At 40.1% G+C, this 12,763-nt stretch overlaps 1 long non-coding RNA gene across 1 annotated transcript; it reads right to left on the bottom strand.

Moving 5' to 3' along the window:
* Positions 1-8,169: 8,169 nt before the first annotated feature.
* Positions 8,170-9,781, bottom strand: LOC144248914 (uncharacterized). Its single transcript, XR_013342089.1, has 3 exons — positions 9,750-9,781; positions 9,423-9,641; positions 8,170-8,229 (listed from the first exon to the last, which is right to left on the bottom strand). It is a non-coding gene; the product is annotated as an uncharacterized LOC144248914 (long non-coding RNA).
* Between the last annotated feature and the right edge of the window lie 2,982 nt (positions 9,782-12,763).

The following is a 12,763-nucleotide window of genomic DNA, read 5'->3' as shown; positions in this document are numbered from 1 at the left end:
CTTTGTGAGACTATCAGCTAATTCTGCATATGGTATGTTGTAAATAAAGTATCACACAACTGCTCTTCTTCCTGTAGCAGAAGCAAGTGATTAATGCCACTCTGCTGTGTTCTTCACCCTTCACTTCAATGAATCATGCAGTCTGGATAATGGTGGACCTGCATCCTTTTTAGTTAGGGTTATTTGAATACTTGTTAATTTTTCTGGGCTACAATCAGGATGTTATATGTTAAAGGAGGAGTGCAAGATTACAGCTTTTGACACTCTCCCACCTTAAAAATAAATTCAGCAATTATGATAAGATGAAATCATCTCCTGTTTTTCTGAGAAACTGGATAAAACTGTTGGGTTTTTTGCGGGGTAGGGGAAGGGTTGTGGTTTTTTTTGGGGGGGGTCGGGGTTTGTGGTTTTGGTTTTGGTTGGTTGGTTGATTTTTTTAAAAAATAACTAACTGGTCTCAAGATTACTCCATTAGGAATTTTGGGACAGAGTAACCAACAGAAGAATTCTACACACTCCTTCTCAGCCCAGGAGCCAAATGCCCTGGATTTGGGACAAGAAGGAGCATGCACTGGCAAGCAGACAACCATTACTGAGCCCTGAGTGCCAAAGCAGCTCCCCCAGTCTTTCCCCACCCGATGGAAGCTTTTACAGATGAATCTCCCTTTCCCTGCATCTGCCTTAGCCGTGCATTTGCAAGGGCAGCCTCGGCTGGGACTTGACTCACACAGGTACTTGACTGCACTCAGGAGTAAGGGTGAGAGGACTGATAAAAAACATTTGGCATTTCCCAGTTTGAGCATATAAAAGAGCCAGAGCACTTTTGTCCTGTGCTTTATCTGGCTAATCAGCCACACTGGACCTTTTGCACTTCTGCAAATCCCATCAACTGCTAAACTGAGGTGGTAACCGTGGGGCAAAGCAGGAAGCATCTGCAGCCTCATCCCAAACCCTCACTGAAATTCAGAGCCTGGATGCATAACCATCATGCATTGTTTTCTTTTGTAATCTGTGTATTTAATTAATATCTGACACCTTCCAAGCCCACACTCTTCAAATACAGATCAAACCACTACCAACAAACAGAATATACCTTTTCCTGTATAAACCCTCCTTCTGCTTCATGTCAGCAGTGAAAATGGGACCAAACAAAGTCTTACCGTGACTTTGCTTGCCATGATTGCCAAGGCTGGTACTTATCAAATGCAGATGTCTCTATCTACACAACCTGAAGTGTTTCTAGACCACAATCTCATTTACTCTGATTAATGTGAATCACACAGAGTATCCACTGCTTCTCAGGGGTCTTCATAAGATGCACGTGTCTGAAACGCAGATATCTAATCTTGGAATCTCACTCAAACTGTCTTCTCCCTACCTGTGTTTCCCACATCTCCCTGTCCAAAAATGAGGCTGCTTAGCCAGATCAGTGACAGTCAGTCATAGCACAGCCATCAACACGCAAACTTAACAAGTTATCCAAATAAACTCCAAGCAGAGCTCTGGTAGAAATTTGACAAATATTTGAGAGGATCAAATATAAGAGGTCTTACTTGCAAGGAACTTTTTATAGAGTGAAACTCTATGTTATTTCTTACAGAGCTTTTCCATTGAGAAAGAGACAAGTTTTCTTTGTCATGTCTACTGAAATGTAGTTTATACCACTGTAGAATATGTTTCTGAAACTCACTGCTATTAATTGTTCACTGAGAGAAATATAGAACTATTGTTTGTAAAGATACTGCACTGATTTGTAAAATTACCATTCTCTTGTTTTCTGTTTCATATTCCAATTTAGAAAGAGTACTGGACCATGGACTGACCATGTGTTTTGAACAATTCTCAGAAGAGGCATTTTCCAGCACAGAGATAAAGAGGTTTTAGCAAACATTCAATCTAGCTGCAAAGCTGGTCAGCACAGATACACACATAACAAATGAAACATCAGCCAGATGCTTCAATTTAGTACATGGATTTTGAGAGCCAAGCTATCAAAAGTCTGAAAATATGCCTAGAAAAACTTAAAAGAGTCCACAGCAGTCCACAGACTGCATGGACTCCTTATTAGAAAGTCCCTACCCTGGCTTCCTTTCATCCTGAATTCTGATTTTCATCTAAAATGTGAAACTGCTCAATTTGAGCAGGAGACAGACATGGGTGGTTTTAATGAATGCTATCATATATATACATTAAAAATGAAAGGATATGTCTACATGATGTAATAAGGCATAAGAGATAGATTTAGGTCAAATTAACATAAACAGAGATATCTCTGGTGGTGTAGATTGTCCCTGTGTTGTGCTTGAGCTAATCAACCTTGTGGAGAGTAGATGTCTTTTCATATGGAGAGAGTAGATGTCTTTTCTCATGGAGACTATGTTTTGACACGAGCCAACAGGATCTCTGTGTAATACTGTGCTGCATGATTTGGATGTAGCTGTTCACTTCAGTGTGATCCAGGTTTCTCAGCCTGACCCTCAACCATGCAGTGAGGACAAGTCATGACCCACCTACTCCTCCCTTTCCAGAAGCAGAGACATGCACTGAGCAGACACCGTTCAAACCACCATGGTGTCACTAGGATCCAGGTCCTCTGGCATGGTTTTGCTTTAAATCTTGCTCCTGTTACCAGGAATTTTCAGGTTATTAAGTAACATGCTGGATCTGGGCCCAGAACCTGCAGACAGAACTGTCCCATCATAAAAATACAGATTGCAAGGATAAGGCACCTCACCTTTTGCCATAGACACACATAAATTAGCTACAGTGCCTCTGAAGCTGATGTACACAGCTTTGCATTTTCTAATAACTTCTTATGGTTTTTATAATTGAAAACAGAAATCCCAATTATTAAAATAATTCTCTAGCAAAACACATTCTGAAGAAATGCTTCATAATCCCAAATTATGAAGCAAAATTCCCCTTCTTTGCTTTTGGATCAAGATTCTGCCTTCCTGTCCAAGCGTAGCCATTTCTTCCTCCTGGAAATGGTGGACAAGTGGCTACATCTGACAAACTTAGAACAAACTCAACGTTACAATTTACTGTCTTCAGAATTACGGGAAAAGCAATGATACAAATTTTAACAGATTACATTCAGCAATAACTCCTGTCTACTAGCATTTCAGAGGAGTGTTTCTTGGGTCTTCCACTTCTCTAATTCTTAAGATTTACCTTCATGGGGAGAGGGGACCAGATAAAGCACAGGACATATATTTCTTTCCTCTAGTCTGCACAGAAGTCTGCAGGAGGGTCATGAAGATGATCTGTGGGCTGGAGCACCTCTCCCATGAGGACAGGCTGGGAGAGCTGGGGCTGTTCAGCTGGAGAAGGGAAGACTCCAGGCCGACCTCAGTGTGGCCTTTCAATATATAAAAGTGGACTTACAAGAGAGCTGGAAATGGACATTTTACCAAGGCCTGTAGTGATAGGAGAAGGGGTAATGGTTTTAAACTCAAAGAGGGCAGACATTAGAAAAAGATTCTTTCCTGTGAGGGTGGTGAGACACTGGCACAGGTTGCCCAGAGAAATGTGGATGTCCCATTGCTGGAAGTGTTCAAGGTCAGGGTGAATGGGGCTCAGAGCAATCTAGCCCAGGGGCAGACAAGGAGCTGGATTAGTTCATCTGTCAACTCATTTCCAACCCAAATGAGTTAGATGACCCAAATGTGATGTTATGACTATGATTTCACAAGTGACATCACAGTCTCCTAAAATGTGTTTTTCACTTTAACATATGAATAAATAAAAAGTAAACAAACAAATAAATTATTCTTTTGCCATCTTCCATGATAGAAATTACAATCTTGAGCTGATAAAAAGGAAATTTCTGTCTTGGAAGAGATTATCTTTTTTCTTTTAAACTCAATTCAGCTATAAAGCCAGCAGTTACCATACATGCTTCCCACTTTCAAAAAATTACTTTGTGTAACTCCAAATTTTCTGCTCAGTAAATATAATTTTTAACCTCTTTTTTTTGTAGAAAAAAAGGTGTATTTAGAAGTGAACATTTTTTCACTCTGAAATCTTCTTTTAAGAAGAACTCCAAACAGCAATCCACCAAAATCTGTATCCATTTAAGAAATACATTTCACTAGTGCACTCTTCCTTCTAAAGACAGCTGCTCAACAAATGTTTTTTAACACTTTACATGAGATCTAGATGGGGAGTTATGAGGAAATAAGTATTGTCTTTACAATCAGGATAGTTTAAACATTAGAATGCTTTAGATATAACATGTATGTCCTCTCCATCAAGAGACAGATATTGAGGTATCCTACCCTCCCTCTTTTATATGTTCTCTAAAACAACACAAAAGAGGCAAAATTTTATTTATTCGTGGTAGCAGATCTTGTGCAATATGAAAAGCCTTATGCAGAGCTCTTTCTTTCTCTCTTTCTTTCTTTCTTTCTTTCTTTCTTTCTTTCTTTCTTTCTTTCTTTCTTTCTTTCTCTCTTTCTTTCTTTCTTTCTTTCCCAAATATACTCAGAAACCATACCCTAATCCTTAAAAATACATAAATATATAGCTATTAAATACAGTAGTAGACACTAGCAGAGTAAATCTGCTTCTTCAGCACTCATCTTCCCCTTTTGTGTTAAATGGAAGATAAAGAGTAAATTTCAAGTAAAGTTCACTGAGATGTTACAGGGCTAAATATTAAAAGATATTTTGCAATAAAATTTATTTTGCAACTTCTGTTCCTGATCTCTTAGTCCTGTACTGCACTCTAAGATCAAAATGCAACATAAGTAGTAGGATTTGTCACAGTTCTTTCCACCTAAACAAAAGATGTCTTTCTCTCTCTTTTACTTCCCAGCCATTACCATTTCAGCAGAATGCCTTCAGGAGGTAATCAAAAGAAAACATCCCGGAAATTTCTGACATAACTTCACTTTTTTTTTCCGCCCATCTCAAACAAGGGCCAGATGCACACTCTGAGATTGAGTCATAGTGAGGGCTTTTTGGTTATTTAATTGCAGTTTTTAATTAATGTGAGAAAGCTTAACTGATCCTAAGTGGTGGTAGCAGTTGACAAATTACAAGAGCACTCCATGCCCACAGAAGAGCTCGTGCTGCAAGGAAAGCACCAGGAATCAACACTGGTTTGTAATCAGTTACATTTCAAAGAAATAGTTCTTCCAAATGCCTTTGTGCATGTGGGTTTACTATCATCTTTGAAGTTTGAATCATTTTAAGATCTGGCTAGGGGCAAATTAGATAAGAAGGTGGCTGTGCAATTAAATTAATATTTTGGAAAGCTCATACAGTTACAAGATCCAAGTACTTATCCTGATAAAATGCTGACAACACTTTAAAGAGATATACTGACTTATTTTTTAACTATAAATTTTTTTGCTGACAGATTTGGTGGGTGCATGATTCAGCATTTAGCAGTGGTAACATGATTGTGGTAACATACAGGTTTCTGAGCAGCTGTCCCAGATGAAGGCTGCAGCAAAGGTTCAGTTTTGTGAATCCACTTCCACAGCACCTGGCCACACTCAAGCACAGCTCGGAGAGACTTGCTGGGCCGAAAATTGGTGCTGTGTCCCAGCTCAGCCTACTGGAGCAGTGGCCAAAACATCTGCTTGAGGTGGTGCCAGACCCAGGGATGCTGACAGGATCCGTCCCTGTGCTCCCCATCCCGGCCACCCGCAGGGCTCCAGTGGCCGTGCCCGGTGTCCCTGGTGCCTCTGAATCTCCTTTTACACTGTGTGGGTTTTGGCTGTCAATCACTCTCACTGACAAAGAAATCAAATCTCTCCACAGAGCCAAGTGGTTTTGCAAAATATGCTCTGAATCATATCAACCAGATGCCTTTATAAAGCTGCATTTGTGACCAAGACTTGACAAAAGAAAGGGAGTTGCAAATTAATGTATATTTTAATCTTTAAACCCCTTGAAAAGTCAGCTAGCTCTACGGAGCAACAGTGGGCAGGTGGAAAAAAAGGGTGTTATTTGAGCTTGTGCATGTAAATATTAATTTCAGTGAAAAACTTGAACAAAAGTAGTCTCATTTTTTAAGAAAAACAAAACAAAAAAAGTCATATTCATGTTTGCAAGAAGAGTCAAAGCTTTGTGCAAATTCCTTTTTTGGGAGCCGAGCCCCATATAAGCAGCGTTTGAGGTGATTCACTGTGATTCACTCCAGGAGAAATGAGATACCTGTGGTATTTTGAAAACTTTACTGCATGATAGTTTGCATCTTCAGATGCTGGAATATTTTTATATGTCTACCCTGACTTACCTGTCATATGCACAGAGTTAAGGTGAGGCATTATCCCATTTTCTGTATCTGGAAGTGACGGTGCACAGAAGTTGAATCATTGACCTAAGGAATCACACAGGAACAGTCCCACTGGTTAGAGCAGAGAACCACTTACTCCAGGAGGCTGTGCTGGAGGGTGTCAGCAATGGAGGCTCAGGACAGTGATGCCTTGAGCTGTGTTTCCCTACTTTTCCTTCGTAGTTACTGACCATTAGTGTAGGAACTTTTGAGACAGAGTTGCCTCCAGCAGACTAACGCCCATCAACATTGAGCTACTGGCCAACAGTGTATCAAATCCAAATTTAGCCTCCTGCCTCATTGGTTGTATCCTTGTAAATGTTGTCTGAAGCCTGCAATCAAGTTCACTTTAGGACAAGCATAAAACAACTGTCCCCTGAGAATCTGGACACACAGCTCAGCCTGACTTTGGGCACACAAGGTTTTCATGTGGGCTGTCTCACAGAATTTAAATTTTCCATCTGGAACCTGGCTCCACCACAGTGAAGAGAAGTGTTACAGAACCCCAAAAAGCCAGCTGTGCATTTCAGTTTGGCATCTGTGAGGCTGATCAAGGTGAGTCACTTATCGCAGTCGTTACATTCCACACGTCCCACAGGAGGAACCGCTGAGAGCTTTCAAGAGCACTTCAAGGTTTGCTTTGCTGCAGTGCCTGTTGCAAAGGACTGCATTTTCCATTGTAATGTACTGCTTTAGAATGAATCCCAACAAGCAAAAAATATCTCACGCTATTGCGGTATTATAATTTTAATAAATATTTCCCTTGTTTCCCACTACTCCAGGGAAGCAAAGCAAGGAAGGAGTTGCTGCAAGCAACACTAGCTAACAACAGCAACTGAGAGATTCAACAGATTTACCTGCCAGGCACCACTCACTCATCAGCTTGGCTTTCATTTACCTTAAACACCCACTAATGATTAGCAGCATGCCCACTAAAAAGAAAAAGCACACTTCTGAGAAATTACCTGTATTGCATCTTATAAGAGATTTGTGGCAGAGGGAGGGGTAGGTTTTGCAACTCTTTCCAAGAAAACCAATGCCTTCACTTAAAGAAATGAGTCAGAAAAGCACAGGGTGAGAAACCAAGGACAAGTGGGAATGAGACTGCAGCAGCACAGATCCTTGGAACCTGGATAAGGTGGCAAGTCCATCCTGCCAAGAGCTAAGAGTCTCCATTCTTGCTGGAGTTAATGGACACCCAAATTCCTGGTGGAGAAGAAATATTTCTAAACTAAAAGCTCTTTTACTCAGCTATTCTTTCTGCTGAAGTAAAAAAATCACTGAGTTCAAAATCAGTCAAAAGCTGATCCAATAGCTTATGCAAGTGAGTTTCTTGCCAAAGGAGGGAGTGCTGGAACACATTAATAACTTAAAGAAAAATGGGGATACTGTGGTAACACATAAAATAGTTAAATGGTGTGTTTGAGCCCATTAAAAATAATGCATTTCTTATTAGAGTATGGAATTGAAACAAATATTTCTATTTCAAAACAAAAAGCAAATGCTAAATGTCATTCTGGCAATTATTAAGCAGTTAAATTTATTTTTAAAATGACATTAAATGTAAAGGTTATATTTGTGTAGCACAATGCAGTATCGTGTAGAAATGCCCTTACACTGAATGATGGAGAAGGGTATTGCCACAGGGGCAAAGAGACATTTAATGTAAATAAAACCTGCTGCTGCTTATGAAGGATAGTGAACCCAGACAGAGTCATGCTGTGAGGGCCAGGTCCCTTCTAGAATCAGAATTAGCTTGCAGACAAGCGGTGCCAAAATTTCTGGATGTCAATGCCCTTTGCAATTCTGAAGGAGGCTACATTCACTTAGACACTTCACTTCAACTTCATTCTGGTTTGCAGAGGCTTTCAAGCAGTCTTTCCAGGTACTGTGCTTCATTGCCCTCTGTCATTATATTCCCCTGTGTTCAAGATCCAGCACTGAAGGAGAACACGTTCATAAAATCAAACTGGTGTTTGCTTAAGCTAAAAAATTTGAGGTACTTCAAAAATAAGCAAATAGTAAACAAACCATATTTAGGGCTCTTGTGACAATCTGTACTGCTCAAAAAATCCATGTCTGCAGTCCCTATGGTAGTATTGGCCAGTAAACTCCATTTAAAGCCAAAACTCTGTTTTGTCTGTGCAGACCTTCACCTTGATAGATGTCCTTTCACCTCCATCTTCAATGTTAATTCTTAGGGACTGCTACACAAACCTGAAAATATGGACTAAGGGAACTGGCTTTTCCATAAAATCATGAACATCTCAGGCAACACAGGAGGGGAGGAGGGGATTGATTTGAGTGATAACTTTGCAGCCTTCCTTGGTAGCAAAGCAACCTGGCCAGGGTCTCCATCCCTTGGCAGGGCTGAGCAGGATGTCACATCTGAGTCACACTGTGCTGAGTTCTGCTGGAAATGCTTGGGAGGTAAAGAGCTTCACAGAGAAGACTTTTTAAATTAAGATTATTTATACAAGGGAAAATACAAGAGGTGGGAACATGTGGATGAGCTCAGGGAGAAAAATGAAAATGTAAAATTGATATGCTTGTGCATACTTTTTAATACAATTTTTATCATATTTCTGTGAAAGCCATCATTTTTCAATGTACTCCATAGACTGTCCTTGCAAAGAGATTTGCCCTTTCTGGCTCTTTCTCCAGTTAGGTGTTGCCTCAGTTATCTTTCTCCTGAGAGCCTGATTTGAGCTAACAAGCAAAAATACTGTTTTCTATAATCTCAGCTGTCTGTATTATGCCTCCACTTGCCTCAGCCCCACAAAGTGAAGTCCCAACATACCCTGGCTAGAGGCTGGAGAAGAAGCAAAGACCATAGTCCAGCTCAGGACTGATTCTCCCAATGAGACCAATGTATTTCCCCACCTTCTGTCCCTAAGGTCTTCTGAAATTTACCATGCAAATACAGAAAACTTCACCAACATCCTCCCTCTGCAATACCTCCTTGTCCCAGGCATAACCACAGGCAAATAGCTAACATCTACCCACAAAGTTTTACTAGCCTCCAACTTCAAGATATTTGGAAAACAGAGAAAAGGAACTGAGAAATTTTTGTTTGTTTATTTATTTCCTGCAATGAATAAAAAAATAATTTTACTAGAAGTACAGTACTTACCTTCTTTACTCTGACTGAAGCCATTGTTCACTGTCTCCAAAGCATTAGCTTATATGACCTTTTGGAAGTGATGTAGTAATACTGCTCAGGCACATCTTCAGCATCTTCCTTTTCTTATTTTCACAGTTAAAAAATCTCCTCTTTGGAGATAGCAGCTAATGTAATTGTGGCAAAATATAAAAACAACACTGGAAAGAATGGAGCTAAGTTCCAACAACACTAAGTCACAGACATAACAAAAAGAAAGGCAGGTTATGTTTTAGAAGTAGAGTTAAAAAAAAAAAAAAAAAAGTGGGTTTTCATTAATTGTGGAAAACAGATACATACATACCACATGAGGACAGCATATGATACGGATCAGTCACTATCCTCCAACTCTTACTTTTCTTCGGTTTATAGCAGTTTATAGCATTACAATCTACGTGAACATTTTCTTCTTGCATCTTCCTATTTCCAAGAGATTATTTCAGCAGAGGCATTTCCACTCTTAGCAAAAGCAGACTGTTCCTGTTTGTATCAGGCAAAGCAGATGGATAAAACAAATCATTAATTTATGACTTAGAAGATACATTTGTATGACAGGACTTTGTAACACCCTACGCTTCTTTTTTAATTTTTCATGACATTTATGAAGAGATAGGAAAATAAAATTAGAAACAGGAGATTCCTCACAGAGGCAGTATTCTGTCCTCAACCCTCATGTTGCAATTACAGATCCTCTTCTGATGGGAGCAGTTCCAGGTAAGGTTGTTCCTGCTTCCTGCTATTCCCAGCACCCCAGCATTGGTGTGTAAGGAATCTGGTGGGGAAGGGGGGATAGAGATGGGATTTTGGGGGCAACACCACCTTTACTCAGCTAAGCAGTAGCAGCAGAGCCACATGTCCACCACAGCCCTGGCCAGTGGGAATCATCTAGTCCAGAGATGCTGAGTCTTCTTTGGTTCAGGATGGTGCCCAAGAGCACCTGCCATGTCCTCTGCATGTAAGTGTTTCCCTCTCTTGCTGGCAGAGGCCTGGGAATGAGCATTTGGAGTGAGTGCCAAGTTCCCTGGGCTATTGAAGAGATCCAGTTGCCTGGGACAGCTCCACAAGAGTAGGGCTGCTCTCTTGCAAACAGCCTGGGATCTCCCTGTCTTACACTTGTAAGGTTTCCCAGTGGGCAAGGGAGGAGAGGAGTGGTCAGAAATATTGCTCATCATACTTAAACAAGAGACTCTGCTCTCCATGCCCACAGCTGAATTATTCCCAGAGCAAAAGAAAGCGTGTGCTTTCTCCCTGCTCCCTTAACTCCTCTAATAGTTTCACAAAGCAAATGATCTCTGTGCCTCTGGATGCTGTGGATAGCCCTCTGAGCTTTTTGATGGACCTCTGTGCATCACAGCTATCAGTCAATGCTGACAGAGAGACAAGGTTATGAAAGTGTGTATTCTTTGGAAGCTGGATCTGATTATTGGTTTTTGGAGCAAAACTGCTCCAATTGTGTAAACTGTGATAGGCTGTAAGAGGAAAATTTAATTTTTTTAAGTTGGATGAAGCAATTGCTGGTTTTAGTTAATTGTCAGCTCTCTTTTTCAGTACCAAGCAGAAAACAAATTCTATTCTATTTCTCATAATAAGCCAATTCAAATTAGGGTTATTACCAGAGGATAATTGTAGACTACCTATGGTTAATTAGGTCACTGTGTGTTTACAACACTCCAGAAGCATAAATATTTAATGATAACCACAGCTTCATAGATTGTTACCGCTTAATTTAATATATTACATCATTATTATTGGGAGGGTTGGAGAGAAAAGAGTCAAAACCTTGAAACATGATCAGAAAAGCTGTAATGGACTCTTTCCCCAGTAGTAAATCACCTTGCCTGATAATGTCATTATGCTGAAAGATTTCCCTTTTTTAGACCATCTTGTGTTCACTCAGCAAGAGAAATAAGTGCACCATCACCAGCTCTTGAACTCTGAGCTTAATGGCAAGCAGAAAAGCAAAGTGAGATGACAGATGGTGGTGGGCTCTGTCCCCCTCATACAGCCCTGTCCCTCTGGGGCACCATGCTGGTGGGACATGGGCACTCACTCTGCATTTTCACCCTGCTGAAAACCACTTCATGAAGCACAAGTATTCTTAAGAGAATTAGAAAGAGAAACAAATATATGCAAATTTTACTTAGTGTGAAATGCTGTCTGGTCTTCATGGAAATGTGAGTGTCCTTCATTTAGTCATTATTTCATAAAAATGTGACATCATGAGCAATATAAGAAAGTGAAAGCAAACCTTTGACTTTAGGACATGGAGAAATGCACAGGAAATTCCATCTGCAATTAGAACTAGGATCAGGAATATAAAAGTCACAGAAACCCCTCAGTTTGCTCACTGGCCCCTTAAATTTGTCATACATGCAGAAATTATCATTTAATAGAGCAAAGGAAATTCCCCAAAGCATGTCCACATGTGGGGTGTGACCAAGTGCAGTGTGCCAGTTATGTAGAATAACTCTTAATCTGTTAAAGCCTTTCTTTAAACATACAGAAGTTCAAAATCCCCATCCCAGACAACAGGGAAAAAATTTTAAAATCAGTTTCTTCCTCTTCCTTATAGAAGAAAATACTGATGTCTAATATGGTTTTGGTGTAAGCATCCATCGTAGTTTCCAGCCTTATCAGCACTTCATTAAAAGATAGTCTCATTCATGTGTAAAGGAAAAGTTTAGTCAAATTTTTAGTTTATAACCTTTCTCAAAAAGCAGTCCGAAGAGAGAAGCTGAGTTAATAACTCGTGTTGCCAGTCTCCTTTGGGAAAACCTCCCATTCAAGTGGCAAATATGATAACTGGTGATTCTTTTTCTCCCTTTGAATTATATTTTCTGAATAATACTACAGCTGATGCAGAAGCATCTTTCTCAAACACCTTTCTTTCTTCAAAATGGCAAACTAGGTTTGAAGCACAAGAAGGTTCCTTGTTTGAATGCCATGCCAATACTAATGGACATTTCTGCTGCTGATCATCTTCCATTGATTTCCAGCCAGGACAACAAATCAGATGTATTTTTATCTAATCCCTGAGTATAACTCAGCAGTTATATGAAACTACAGAAGTTAGAGACATCCATTGGAATGATACTGTTTTATTCACATTCTGCATCTAACCACTGGGCTGTACAAACTGTGATTCATCTGCCCCATTTTCTGTGGAAGCAGGAAAAGGGTGGGAGTGCTGCTAGCAATTTGTATCTCCTCTGGAGTTGGCTGCAGTACTTTGTTGATCCACAAGTATGTCAGTGGTTCCAGGTCTTTGGTTTAGACATAGCCTCTGGGTCTATCCCAGACATGAATCACTGTTG

This window comes from Lonchura striata, chromosome 2 (genome assembly GCF_046129695.1).
Source record: "Lonchura striata isolate bLonStr1 chromosome 2, bLonStr1.mat, whole genome shotgun sequence".
Lineage (NCBI taxonomy): Eukaryota > Metazoa > Chordata > Aves > Passeriformes > Estrildidae > Lonchura > Lonchura striata.
Note: the sequence above shows the minus strand (reverse complement) of the source record. Positions and strands in the feature narration are given on the sequence as shown.